General features: G+C 35.9%; 1 non-coding gene and 1 pseudogene across 1 annotated transcript; one reads left to right on the top strand and one right to left on the bottom strand.

Moving 5' to 3' along the window:
• The window catches only part of LOC136222735 (uncharacterized), a 72,809-nt pseudogene that overhangs the window by 14,620 nt on the left and 44,144 nt on the right, over nt 1-14,045 (bottom strand).
• LOC136225007 (small nucleolar RNA R71) lies at nt 9,600-9,706 on the top strand. The gene has a single exon (XR_010686747.1). It is a non-coding gene; the product is annotated as a small nucleolar RNA R71 (small nucleolar RNA).

Here is a 14,045-nt window from a genome sequence, read left to right as displayed (position 1 = left end):
CGCCCGAGATAAGGGTGGTCTTGATCGTAACTTTATACGTATTTTATTGCTTTGTGTTCGCTTAAGAGGTACCGACCATGCCATAGGTGGACGCAATCGTTACTTTAAACTTAAACACACTTATTATTATTTATAAAACGTTCCTTCCATACCTCGATTGTGATAAGGGTGGTCGCAACCATGGCCAAAAGTAAACGGTACTTAATTTTCTTCCCTTTCATACCTCGATTGTGATAAGGTTGGTCTCAATCGTGGCCAAAAGTTAAGAATTCAACTAATTGATTAATTAATATGAATATTAAATTGAATTTTGGGAAAAAGAAAGATAGCACATTCATCCTATATTGACTTAAAATTCAACATGTATTATGGTTAAAGTTTCCTTAAAAACTTCAATTCGTGTTAATGTAAGACGAAATCAAACCGAGCTAATAAATATTAGTTCAATTTAATGCCTATAAACCTAATTGAAAATTTAAAATAAGATTTATTGTATCATGAATTGCATGATATAAAATAGAAATTTGAAAATAAAGAATTTATTTAATTAAAATACATTCACTCGAGATAATTTTACTTAAAATCGTATCGGAGATTTGTGAAAAATTTGAAAAAAAATATTACCCGTATAGAAATATTATTTCTAATGATAATGATAACCTAAACAATGAATCATATTAACTTATGATCAATTTATAAATATATGAAAAATGTTAAGTTAATAAAAATAGTTTGAAAAAAAATGTGTTATGTGTGTTGCAATATATTAGTGTTGCATTTGCATAAAAATTACTCGTATAGCATTTGTTTGTTTGCAAAATAATGTTTTCGTTGCATTTATTCGTATATGTGTAAATGATATATGTATATCTCCTCTCACACTTAAATCGGAGCATGTCCTCATTGGTGTATAAATGGAGAAAACATAAAAATTAAATACGAAATAAGGCATGCGATTATAAAGATAGAAATTATAGCAAAGGAAACATTCAACATAAAGTTAAAAATGGAAAATTGTACCAAATGATAACAAGATAAAAATAAAATTAAAGAAAACAACCTATGCTTGAGGCGGGGAATCCGGAGGTGTTAGTGAAGTCTCCACATTTCGGCGTTGGAAAAAGGAAAGCATCCGATGCCGAGTAGACCTATGCTCACGCCTCAAAAGGTTGAGGTTGTCGTTCATCACCATGTTATTCTCAACCAAATCATCAATTCTTAAGTTCATTTGATGATTGTTGGAATTTATTTGGTTCAAAATCCTCCGCAAATCCACCGGATCATCCGCTTGAGGTGCTTGAGGTTGTGGCGGAGCATATGGTTCATCCTCCTCTTCTTCCGCCTCTCCGCCGCCTTCGAAACCTACAAATTGAGAACTTGAAGCGCTCCACCCATAGTGCCATGAAGGTGGGCAATATGGGAGGCATACGAAATAAAGACGGGGGGACCTTATGGAAGCAATAAATGAGCCCGCTCAAGAGCCGAGATGTCTAAGAGTGGAACAAACCCATGGTAAGTAGACATGTCATAATCGGCCAATTCACCCCGTGCTCCCAACACAATAGCGGTGATAAGAGGGATTTGAATGGTAGTAGCCCTCGAAGCACGAAACAAATTATCAAACAACATACCAATGCTATCAATCCTCAAGCCTTTAAACAAACTATCCAAAACAAACAAATCCCGAACTCGAATCTTTGAACTCTCAACACGCCCAAACAAGGAGAAACTCAAAAATTTATGAAAGAAGAACACACAATTGTCCTTAATCAACTTGCTTGAGGTGTTTTTCGGATTAAAATAGTCTTGGTCCGAAAGAGTTTGCCAAACAACATCATTATCAAAATCTTTAGGCTTATCATAAAAATCAGAAGTAGGGAAACCAAACATGTTTCACATTGCTTCATAATCAATGGTGTAAGTGGTACCATTATTCCTAAAAGAGATTGAGGTTTTCTTCTTGTTCATGGTCAAAGTGACAAAAAATTCCACCACATATTAATACGGGGAAAACGCATATTAACGAATTCTTGTCAACCCAACGCCTTAATAAAAGCATCAATTCTAGTAGAGAAATTCAATGCTCTTACCGAATGGAAGTCTAGGAAGTGCATGTCCACAAATTGGCGACCGGCTTGCGAAAAGTGTTTGAAACGAGCGGCTTCCTCCTCCGAAGCAATGTCGAAATAAGCTCCACATTGAACTCGAAGGCGATTAGCTTCCGTAACAGTGGGCTTGTTACCAACACGCTTAGTTCTTACCATGGTAATGGTGTTTAGGGTTTGAGAAGAAAATGAAGAAAAAGGAATTAAGAGAAAGAGCAAAGCTTGAAAATGAGTTTGGTAGTGGTAATTGGAAGTGATTGAATGGAAAAGAGGATAGAAATGGTAATGAATAAATTGGGAAGAGTAAAAGGTTTATGGGGAAGAGTTTGGAGTAAGGGATTGGGTAAAAATAGAGGTGATGTGAGGTTTGTGTAAGAGGTAGGTTTATATAGGGGAGATTAGGTAGATGTATAGATAGAATAGGAAGAGGAATAGGCAAAAATTGTGTAAAAAATCGGAATCAAAAGGGCATATAAATCGCGTGTCACGACCGCGAATAGCAAAGCCGCGGCACGTGACTTTCGGGGATTTTTTGCCCTGAAATCGGTCCATTTTTGCTGCTCATACCGAGAATTATAAATTCTCGGTAGAGAATTGGTCAAAACTGGCTATTTGGATGCCGAAAGACTTGGTTTGTGCAATTTTGTTGATGGATTGGTTCCTGAACTTAATATATAGTGTCCCTGCACTTAAAAACTAAAATAAATGACATTAATTGAAAGGAAAACCAAAGGTTTAACTTTAATAAATGGAATTAAAGTGAAATAAATGGTCGATGGAGAATTAATGAAACTTAAATGTTCATTTATGCATACCAGTTAAAAGAATCATATTATTATTAAGTGCATAATAAGTGCATATGAATATATATTAATTATAAGAATTTTAATCAATTGAATGAATTGGAAAAACTTAATGTATTAAACTTAATGAATTAAGTTTGTGAAATTGGATTAAGTGCGAATATATGTATTGATTAAGAAAACCATGCTAGGTTATTAAGAAGTAGAAATGTTCAACATTATGGCTTATATATAGATTTAACCATGATTACATAGGAAATGAAACAAGCATATATCAAACCATAGTAAAATTAAGAAATGAACAAACATGAATAGAAATTTTATTGAATCGACACATATTTACAAAAAATTTAAAACAAAACATAAAAATAAAGAATGAAAAATAACACAAAAGACATAAATATTTACAAAAATAAAACTTATAAACCTAAACTATTCTATATACTCATCCTGATCAAGCGGGATTTTGTTAGCCTATATTGCTCCATTTTCAATTTCACGTAAGCATGACGCTCTGGTGTAGAGAGAAAATGCGGGCCTGAACGAAAAACGCGTTTCACGAGTCCTTCAGACTCTAGAAACTCATAATCTATCACCGGGAAGAACTCCGCATCACTCCAAGGGACTTCAATAGTACCCTTTGTACCGAGTATAATCCCACATATTATATTCCCGAACCCAACTTTCTTAGCCTTAGAACGAGAAGCAGCGACAAGACCCTCCATCAGAATTTTGGATGAATCAACCGTATTTCCTTGAAATATATCTCCAATAACATACAAGTCGGTATCATGGACCATGTTACTGAATGTGCATCCAAAAAGACCGTGACACAGAAACTTGTGTAAGTACAGCATGGAGTTGGAGTGAAAGGATCGATTGTAGGCGAGTCGAGGATTGAAACGCCGAAATCCAGTAAGCATTCTCCAAATGTCTGTGGATGTCATGTCTTTTCCAAGATTAGGTCAGGTTGTATCCTGTGGGGGAAAACCAAACCAAGCATGCAACTCTGGATAGCCAAAAGTAAATGTTTCTCCATCTCGATGAAAACTAAGACGAACCCGTCGTTTGTTAGTGAAACAAACGGTACAGAAGAACTCTATAATCCAATCACCAATGATTGGAAATCGCATATTAGCGAATTTTTTCCACCCCAAACGCTCCATATAGCGACTCATGTCATCGCTAATACCTAGTTGATCATTCAAGAAGTCATCCAAATATAACATTCCAACAAAGAATGTATAACGGAGCCTCCAGAAATGCCTACCTTCATCGTGATTGAAGATAGGAAAAGGCGCTCCATATCGTTTGGAGAAGTCTGGGCGTTTGTTGCTTGAGGCAGCATTGTGCTTTGAAGGTTTGTATTTGGTAGGCATGGTGTAAAATGAAAGAAACAAAGTTGCTATTACGTAATGAAAAATGGTGTATGAGGAAATCAGAAATCTGACAAGGATGAAAAGATATGTAACAGAACTTGAATCTCCTAGGACTAATTTATAAGAGTTTATGATGAAAAGAGGTGTTGTTTGAACGCGAAAAGGTATAAAATTACACCTTTTGGAAATGAAGAAACTTAAGGTTTCATTTGTGAAAGGGTTCGTCCGAAGGTTTAGGATGAATCAGGCCTGATTGTGCAGGAATAACGCGTGTCGCGACCGAGAATTCCAAATTTTCGATCGCGACACGCTGATTTCCTTGTGGAAATCAGGCGTCGTAACCCATTTCCTGATTCACCGTAGAGAATTTATTATTCTCGGTAAGTTCAGAGAAAATCTAACCTATTTGGACAAATCTGAAAAATAGGATTCTCGGCTGAGAATTCCAAATTCTCGGCAGAGAATTGCCTGAAACTTCAATTTCACTCTAATTTCCTAAACTCAAATCTAAAATCATGAAATAAACATATTTTATGCATTTAAATCATAATATAAAGTCATCTAGTAATAAAATGGCATTTGGAAAAGTAAAATAAACTAAAAGAAAAATAAACTAAAATGAACAAAAATATAAAAAGAAATAAAACAAAATAAACTGTGTGAGAAAAACTGAGTGACTTATACGTCAGATAATCTTGTTACGAACGAAATTCATATTTGTGAAATATTTTCGTAATAGATTTTACATCAATTACCATTAACTTTGAAACGATCTCCGTTTGGACCTTCCAGTTCTAAAGAACCATAATCGAATGTTTTGACGAATAAATATGGTCCTATCCATCTGGACTTAAGTTTTCCTGGAAATAAACGAAGTCGTAAATTAAATAACAGCACTTTATCCTCAATATTAAAGTGTTTGAGTTTAATTTTGACATCGTGTCATTTTTTCACTTTTTCTTTATAAATCTTTGCGTTTTCGTTAGATAGATGGCGTAACTCATCTAACTCATTTAAATCAAGCAAACATTTCTTACCTGCTTGTCGTAAATCAAAGTTAAGTTCCCTAATAGCCCAATAGGCTTTATGTTCTAATTCGACTGGCAAATGACATGCCTTCCCATACACTAAGCGGTATGGAGTCATTCCTATTGGTGTTTTGAATGCAGTACGGTATGCCCATAACGCATTATTTAGTTTACAAGACCAATCTTTTCTTGAAGATGAAACTGTTTTCTCTAGAATCCATTTGAGTTCTCTATTTGATATCTCCACCTGACCATTTGACTGAGGATGATATGGCGTTGATACGCGGTGGCGTACTCCGTATTTTTTCATAAGCGTTTCAAAACTTCGGTTAATAAAATGAGTACCGCCATCACTAACGATGACTCTCGGACAAACAAATCTACAAAATATATCGTCAAGAAAATTAATGACTACTTTAGAATCGTTCGTCGGGGTTGCAATTGCTTCAACCCACTTTGAAACATAATCAACGGCAACTAATATGTAAGTTTTACCAAAAGAAGGGGGAAAAGGTCCCATGAAATCTATTCCCCACATATCGAAGACTTCAACTTCTAATATAGTTGTGAGGGGCATCTCATCTTTCCTACCTAGATTTCATGTTCTTTGGCACTTATCACAACGAGTGATAAAGGAACAGATGTCTTTAAACATCGTAGGCCAAAAGAAACCACATTCAAATATTCTAACTGCTGTCTTGTTAGCTCCATTATGTCCTCCATAAGAGCTAGAATGGCATTCCAACATTATGGATTCATATTCATTTTCACCAATGCATCTCCTAATTATCCCGTCACCACAAGTCTTGAACAAAAAAGGATCTTCCCAAAAATATTATTTAATACCGAAGAAAAATTTCTTCTTTTGTTGGAAATTTAATCCTTCCGGAACAATATTTGCAGCAAGATAATTATCAATATCTGCATACCATGGTGACATGACGCTTTTCATTTGATAGAGATGATCATCAGGGAAATCATCTCGTATACCGATAGTTTCACCTATAGGACCGTTCTCATCTTCAAGTCTCGATAGATGATCGGCGACCAAGTTTTCTACTCCCTTTTTGTCTTTTATTTCTATATCAAATTCTTGTAACAATAAAACCCATCTAATTAGACGTGGTTTTGCATCTTTTTAGCAAATAAATATCTTAATGTTGCATGATCAGTATAAATAATAACTTTTGAACCTAACAAGTATGACCTAAACTTATCACATGCAAAAACTACTGCTAACATTTCTTTCTCTGTTGTGGTGTAGTTTAATTGTGCACCGGACAGTGTGTGACTTGCATAATAAATGACATGAAGTTTCTTATCCTTCATTTGACCTAAAACACATCCGACAGCTAAATCATTTGCATCACACATAATTTCAAAGGGTAAATCCCAATTGGGTTTAGCAATAATAGGTGCACTGACTAAAGCTGTTTTTAATGTTTCGAAAGCTTTAACGCAATCTTCATTAAAATCAAAGGTGGAATCTTTCATGAGTAGATTAGTGAGTGGTTTGGAAATTACAGAAAAATTCTTGATAAATCTTCTATAAAAATCGGCATGTCCTAAAAATGATCTTACTCCCTTAACAGTAGTTGGAGGGGGTAATTTTTCAATTACTGAAGTTTTTGCTCTATCCACTTCTAATCCTTTTTCAGATATTTTGTGACCTAAAACAATTCCTTCGTCAACCATGAAATGACATTTTGCCCAGTTTAATACCAAATTTGTTTCTTCACACCTAGACAAAACTTTATCCAAGTTTTTTAGGCACGAATAAAAAGAATCTCCATAAACTGAAAAATCATCCATAAAAACTTCCATGATATCTTCAATGAAATCATTAAAAATTGCAGTCATACAATGTTGAAATGTTGCAGGTGCGTTACATAGACCAAAGGGAATTCTCCTATATGCAAATGTTCCGTAAGGACACGTGAAGGTTGTTTTATCTTGGTCATCCGGGTAAATGTATATTTGAAAGAATCCGGAGTAACCATCTAGAAAACAGTAGAAAGCGTGATTGGTTATCCTTTCGATCATTTGATCAATGAAAGGTAGAGGAAAATGATCTTTCCTAGTTGCTTTATTAAGGTTCCTATAATCTATACAAACTCTCCAACCAGTGGTGGTTCGTGTAGGTATTAATTCACCTTCGTCATTCCTTACAACTGTTATGCCTCCCTTTTTAGGTACACAATGGATTGGACTAACCCATTCGCTATCCGAAATAGGATAGATGATTCCATTGTCCAGAAGTTTAGTAATTTCATTTTTGACTACTTCTTTCATATTCGGATTTAGGCGTCTTTGCCTATCCGCTTTAGGTGGCTTATCTTCTTCTAAGTGAATTCTGTGCATTATAATACTCGGATTAATACCTTTTAAGTCTGAAATTTTCCAACCCATACTTCCTATCCTATTTCTAACAATCAATTTCTCTTTTTGAACTTGTGTTAATTTGTTAGAGATAATTATAGGTAGAGAATCGCCTTCGCCTAAGAAAGCGTACCTCAAATGACTTGGTAATTCTTTAAGTTCTAATTTAGGTGGAACTATAATCGAAAGTGGAACTGGTCCATCTTCTAGAATCAAAGGTTCTGGGTCCTTATCTTCTAGTTCCTCACTCATTATAGGTTCTATTATTTCTTCTTTTTGAACAATGTCATTTACACATTCTTCAATTAAATCACGTTTCATATAAGCAAAATCTTCCATAGGATATTTCATCGCTTGGTTCACATCAAACTCAATCTTATCATCTCCTATTCGTAAAACTACTTTCCCTTCCGACACATCAACTAGAGCACGTCCCGTGTTCATGAACGATCTACCAAAGATTAGCGGACAATTAATGTCATAAGCAAAATCTAAAATAACGAAATCGGTAGGAAAAATAAATTTGTCAACTTTAACTAAAACATCCTCAATTATACCGTATGGTCTTTTAGTGGTTTGATCCGCTAATTGCAAAACCATATTGGTACGTTTGATATCTTCTTCTAAGCCTAACTTATTAAAAATGGATAGTGGCATCAAGTTAATGCTTGCTCTTAAATCACAAAGACAAATTGAGAATTCAATATCTCCCAATTTACACGGAATGGTAAAACATCCGAGATCTTTGAGTTTGGTGGAAAAATTGCTTGACACAATCGAACTGCAACCTTCAGTTAGTGAAATGGATGAAATTCCTTCCCAACTGATTTTCTTTGAAATTAAATCTTTGAGGAATTTACCATAATTGGGAATTTGCGTAATCGCATCCATAAACGTCAAATTAATATGTAAATTTTTAAGTTTGTCTAAAAATGTTAAAAGTTGTTTGTCATAGTCCTTATTGCGGACTTTGTGTGGAAAATGTGGTTTAGGTACAAAAGTTTTTGTACTAGAGTCAATTGGTGTATCTTTTTGGTTTAATGTATCTTCGTTGGACTTTGGTAAATCAGTTCCTGATAATGTTGAATTTCCGGGCATTTCCGGGCCTAAGTAATTTTTCCCTGAACGAAGAGTGATACCCTTAACATGCTCTTTCGGATTTTCTTCCGTATGGCTTGGAAGACTTCCCTCTTTGCGGGATGGAATTGATTTAGCGAGTTGTCCAATTTGAACCTCCAAATTATGGATGTTAGATGATTGGTTTTTAATAAGCTGGTCGAATTTATTTTCGATCCGTTTAAAACCATCGTCGTGATTACTTATTTTTCCGCTCATAGCATCAATAAATTTGTCGATTTTAGAAGATAAAGTGCTAATCGTATCTCTTGATTGATTTGATAGTTAGTAGTACGATTTTGATTAGCGTTTGCAGTATTGTTATTATCTCTCCCATTAAAGTTAGGATGATTTCTCCATCCAGGATTATATGAATTGGAATAAGGGTTATTAGTTTGATTTTGTCATTGGACAAAATTTACTTGTTCTATTTCGCTCAGTCCTTCATAATCCACATCCGTTGGGATTGGATTACCGTTAGGATCACACGGTGCCATAAACCTATCAATTTTGTGCGATAAGGAAGAAAATTGGGCTTGTAACATCGAAATAGGATCAAGATTCACTATACCTTTAACTGATGATGTATTCGAGGATGATGGTTTTGGCACTGGTATATGTCAACATTCCGCGGGCCACATACTACTATTGATTGCCATTTCCTCCAAAAGTTCTCTTGCTTGGGCCGACGTCTTCTTCATGAATAACCCTCCTGACATAGCATCTAATGAACCTCTCGTTGTAGGGTTCAATCCATTATAAAATGTTTTCATTAAACGTTCAGCGGGAAATTAGTGGTGTGGGCACAAATGTTGAAGTTCCTTAAATCGTTCCCAAGCCTCATAAAGAGTTTCATTATCATTTTGAGAAAAAGATGTTAACTCTTTTATGACTCTTGCAGTTTTTGCTAAAGGAAAGAATTTTGATAAAAATGCTTGGGCTAATTGCTCCTAAGTCTCAAATGATGCGGATGGCATAGAAGTCAACCATTCTTTGGCTCGATCCTTCAAAGTGAAAGGAAAAAGGTGAAGATTGATGGCTTCTGCAGTCATATTTGGTATTTTAAAAGTATCGCAAATTTCCAAGAAATTTGTCAAATGGACATTAGGATTTTCGTTAGGTAACCCGTAAAATGTTACGTTATTTTATAACATATTAAGTAATGCTGGCTTAATCTCAAATTGATTTGCAGTAATTTGGGGTCTAACTATATTATTAGTTACACCGGCCACTCCTGGCCTAGCGTAATCCATGAGTGTGGCCATAACTTCTAGCTCAGTAACTCTGGTTTTTATTGGTGTCTTGTTTTTGTTTTTCTTTTTGAGGGTCTTTTCAATTTCTGGGTCAAAAGGGTTTGGTGACGTGCCCGAACTTCGAGAACTGCGCATGAACTTGAAATTTTGCACGAACCGAAACTACCTATAAAACAAAATTTTTGAAAAGCAAATATGTTAGTAATTAAAAATAATTAACATATAAAATTTTGAATAAGTATAAATAAACCTAGATTCGAAATAAAGTACGAAAAATCTAAATTTTTTTCGAAAAGTTTGGCATTCCCCGGCAACGGCGCCAAAAACTTGTTGTGCGATTTTCGCAAGTGCACGGTATACGCTTGTAGTAATAAAAAGATATCGATCCCATAGGGAACGTTTTTGAACAAAAACTTATTTTGAATCAGTTAGATTTATTTTTAAGGGTTATAATATGCAAATTGTTGAATTGGATTTTGGTTTTGAAATTGCTAGAATGAGAATTAGATTAGAGTATGAAGTTGTTAGAAAAATATTCTGAATTAAGAATGAATTCGCAAGACAGGGACGTTTAGTACTTTTTAGAAAAGTAAACAAACGTATTTGTTTGCATTAAGCAAAAAAAACAACTTTAAACTTTGTATGAATTATAAAGATGAAATAAATGACGGAACCTCTAATTATTAGGCTTTGAACATGACAAAACCCTTCCCAGATAATTGCCCTTAATCAAATTAAAACTCTTTCGAGATAATAATTTTCCTAAGTGTTCAACAAAGTTTCCTTGTAAATATTTTGAATTAAATACGTTTTAATGAAAACACCAGCATCCACTTCAGATCCTTTACCAAAGTGCTAAATAAAAATCTATCGAATAGAACAGACTTTATTAGATGAAATATAAATTGATACAAGTTTACAGAGAACATGGAGCATGGAAACATTCGACGACTTGCAAGTGAACGGGGTGTCAATCATTTCCTTGGGTTTCGTTAGAGTTTGTCAGGCTCAGGGGCGGATCCTCTACTCAATCTTCTCATTGAATCTTCGTAATAGAGACTGAGTCGGTCTACTACCAAAATGAAAACTAAATTGGAATAATTTCTAAACGCTACTAAATTTGTTATTATTGAATAAACAATGTGTGTGCATCATATTGTTTTGAACAGAATCGAAATGTAAATTCTGAATCACTTGACTCAGAATTTCTGCATAAATTCTATACTAATTTCTTTTTTTCTCTCTATTCAACTCTCCATCAACTCTTTATTTATAGATGTTGAAGAGTCTTGATTGAAGTGTCGTGTCCATTATGAAGGATCGTATCCATTGTGAAGGGATGTCTTTATCCACCCGAACGATCGTGTTTCGTCGAAAACGAAAGTGTGCAACTTGGCTTCTACAGACTCTTGCTCGTACCGAGAATATTTAATTCTCTACCAAGAACGGGGGAGCATCAATTGGTCTTCGAACGAAGGGAAGGAGAAGTTGAAGGGAGCATTATTAATTGGGGGTCCGCGGTCGCGGCACAGAACTTTTCGTGGTCTTTGACTTTCGTTCTCGTCCTTGATTTGGCGTTATTAATTTTTCATCGTCTCTGACTCCTTTTGTAGGGTCTTTCTTCTGTTTTTGAGCTCCTTTCGTTCCTATTTGGATTTTACCAAATATTATGTACCTTGCATGAAAGAAACATATTCGAGAGTAAAAGCTTTCTAAACAGTTATAAACAGCACAAATTCGTAGCAATATTGATGTAATTATAGATGGTATATTAGGTATATTTTGGGCTTACCACCTTGTAATCTGAATTCTAATCCTGTGGGGGTCCAAGAGACAGCGGGATATGAGCCTGACAGATAATTTGTGTGTACAAGAGAATGAGTTTGATAGAAAGAAGATTCTTTTGACAATGAACCAGAGGGTGGAGGCCAGCGTCAGGCCCCACCCTACTCAATGAAAGTCCTAAGCTGGAACGTCCAGGGTATGGGTAATCCCTGGACGCTCCGAACCCTCAAAAATCTAATGAGGGAAAATTATCTAGATTTTCTCTTTTTGATGGAAACTCGTCTAAAGAAGAGCGATTGTCCTATCTTGTATCTGACTCTCCCAAATTACAACTTGTTTATCATGGAGGCTCTAGTTATGAGCGGGGGCTTGATTCTTGGGTGGAAGAAAGAATTGGAAGTTGAAATTACAATTTTTTCGTTACACTGCATTTGTTTTATTGTTAAGATGTCTAATAATCCGGTTTTGGGAGGTGTTGGGATTTATGGTTGGCCTGAGAAAGCCAATAAAAAACATATGTGGGAACTTCTAAGCCACGTGCAGGGATTCGATCAGCTGCCTCTTATTTGTTTTGGAGATTATAATGAGATCCTCTGGAATTTCGAGAAGAAAGGAGGCAGGCTTCGGGAGGATAGGGAGATGGATGCATTCCATGAGTGCCTTGACAGATGCAATCTAGTCGATGTGGGTTATATAGGTGGTTCCCTTTACATGGTATAATAGAAGAAGGGGGGGGGGATGAAGCAATCTGGGAACGACTTGACCGTGCCACGGCAAACACATGATGGATTGATTTATTCCCAAATAACACGGTTTGCACATTAGCACGCATCTCCTTCGACCATAATCCTATTCTAATTGATTGTGAGGGTGATGGTTAGTTACAAACTCGACGCAAGGGCAAGTTTCGCTTTGAAGCCATGTGGCTCCTAGACAAAACTTGTAACCGTGTAATTGAGGAAAATTTGAAGCAACCCAATTGTGCTACTTTCGTGTTAGAAAAACTCAGGTCTGTAACTGAGGTACTGAAAAGGTGGAGTCGAAACTCCTTCGCTATCATGAAAAAATCAGGGGATCGTTTAACAAAAGAACTCGCATCGCTTCAGCAGTTCACGAACCCAAGTACAGTACCACGTGAATTTGAGTTGGAGAAGCAGATCACTGAATTTCAGAGAAGGGGGGAAATAAGGTGGCAGTAACGAGTAAAGGTTGAGTGGCTACGTTCTGGTGACCGCAAAACCGGGTTTTTTTTATGCTAAGTGTTCCGCGTGCAGGCGAACAAATGAACACTGGAAAATACTGGACTCTAATGGAATTTGGAGGGAGGGGGACCCGAGCATTGGTTCCGTAGTGCTCGACTATTTCTCTAATTTGTTTGCATTGTCTAATCCACCACCCATGGTCGAATACATTAGTGCGATGGAAAACTTCCTCTCAGAACAGCAACAAGAGACTCTCTCAACACCTTTTTGAAGGGATGAAATTAACAGAGCTTTGAGTTAAATGCACCCTACAAAGGCCCCGAGCCAGACGGTATGTCCCCTATTTTTTTATCAACACTGCTGGTCCTTTATTGGTGATGAAATAGTGGGGCTTGTACTCGATTGCCTGAATAGATGTTGCATGTCCTAGGATCTTAATCATACTTTTATCACACTGATACCAAAGGTTAAGGACCCGTCCACAATGCAAAACCTTAGACCCATAGCTTTGTGCAATGTGATTTACAAATTAATACCTAAGGTTTTAGCTAACAGATTGAAACTAGTACTCCCAAGCATTATATCCAACACTCAGTCTGCATTCGTTCCGGGTCATCTTATTACTGATAATGCCATATTGGCTTTTGAAGCCTTTCATAACATGAAAACAAGAATCAAAGGGGTGACGGGAAATTTTACGCTGAAGCTCGACATGAGCAAGGCATATGATAGAATAGAATGGGGATTTCTCGAGAGCATGATGATTCATATGATGTTGAAACACCTTTCCACAAGATTTTGATTTGACAAAATCATCCATGATTAAGAGGCGATTAAATTTAAATGCTTTGATTTAATTGTACTAATATGTTTTTTCAATGTTGAGTGCGAAAATATATATAAGACATGACAGAAGTCAGCATAAGCAAAGCTCAGTGGAACGGAACTCAGCATGACAGAATAAAAGCTGAGTGGAGTAGAATTCTGCATAAGAA

The sequence above is a fragment of the Euphorbia lathyris genome, chromosome 3, assembly GCF_963576675.1.
Source record: "Euphorbia lathyris chromosome 3, ddEupLath1.1, whole genome shotgun sequence".
NCBI lineage: Eukaryota > Viridiplantae > Streptophyta > Magnoliopsida > Malpighiales > Euphorbiaceae > Euphorbia > Euphorbia lathyris.
This window is presented reverse-complemented; position numbering and strand designations above follow the sequence as displayed.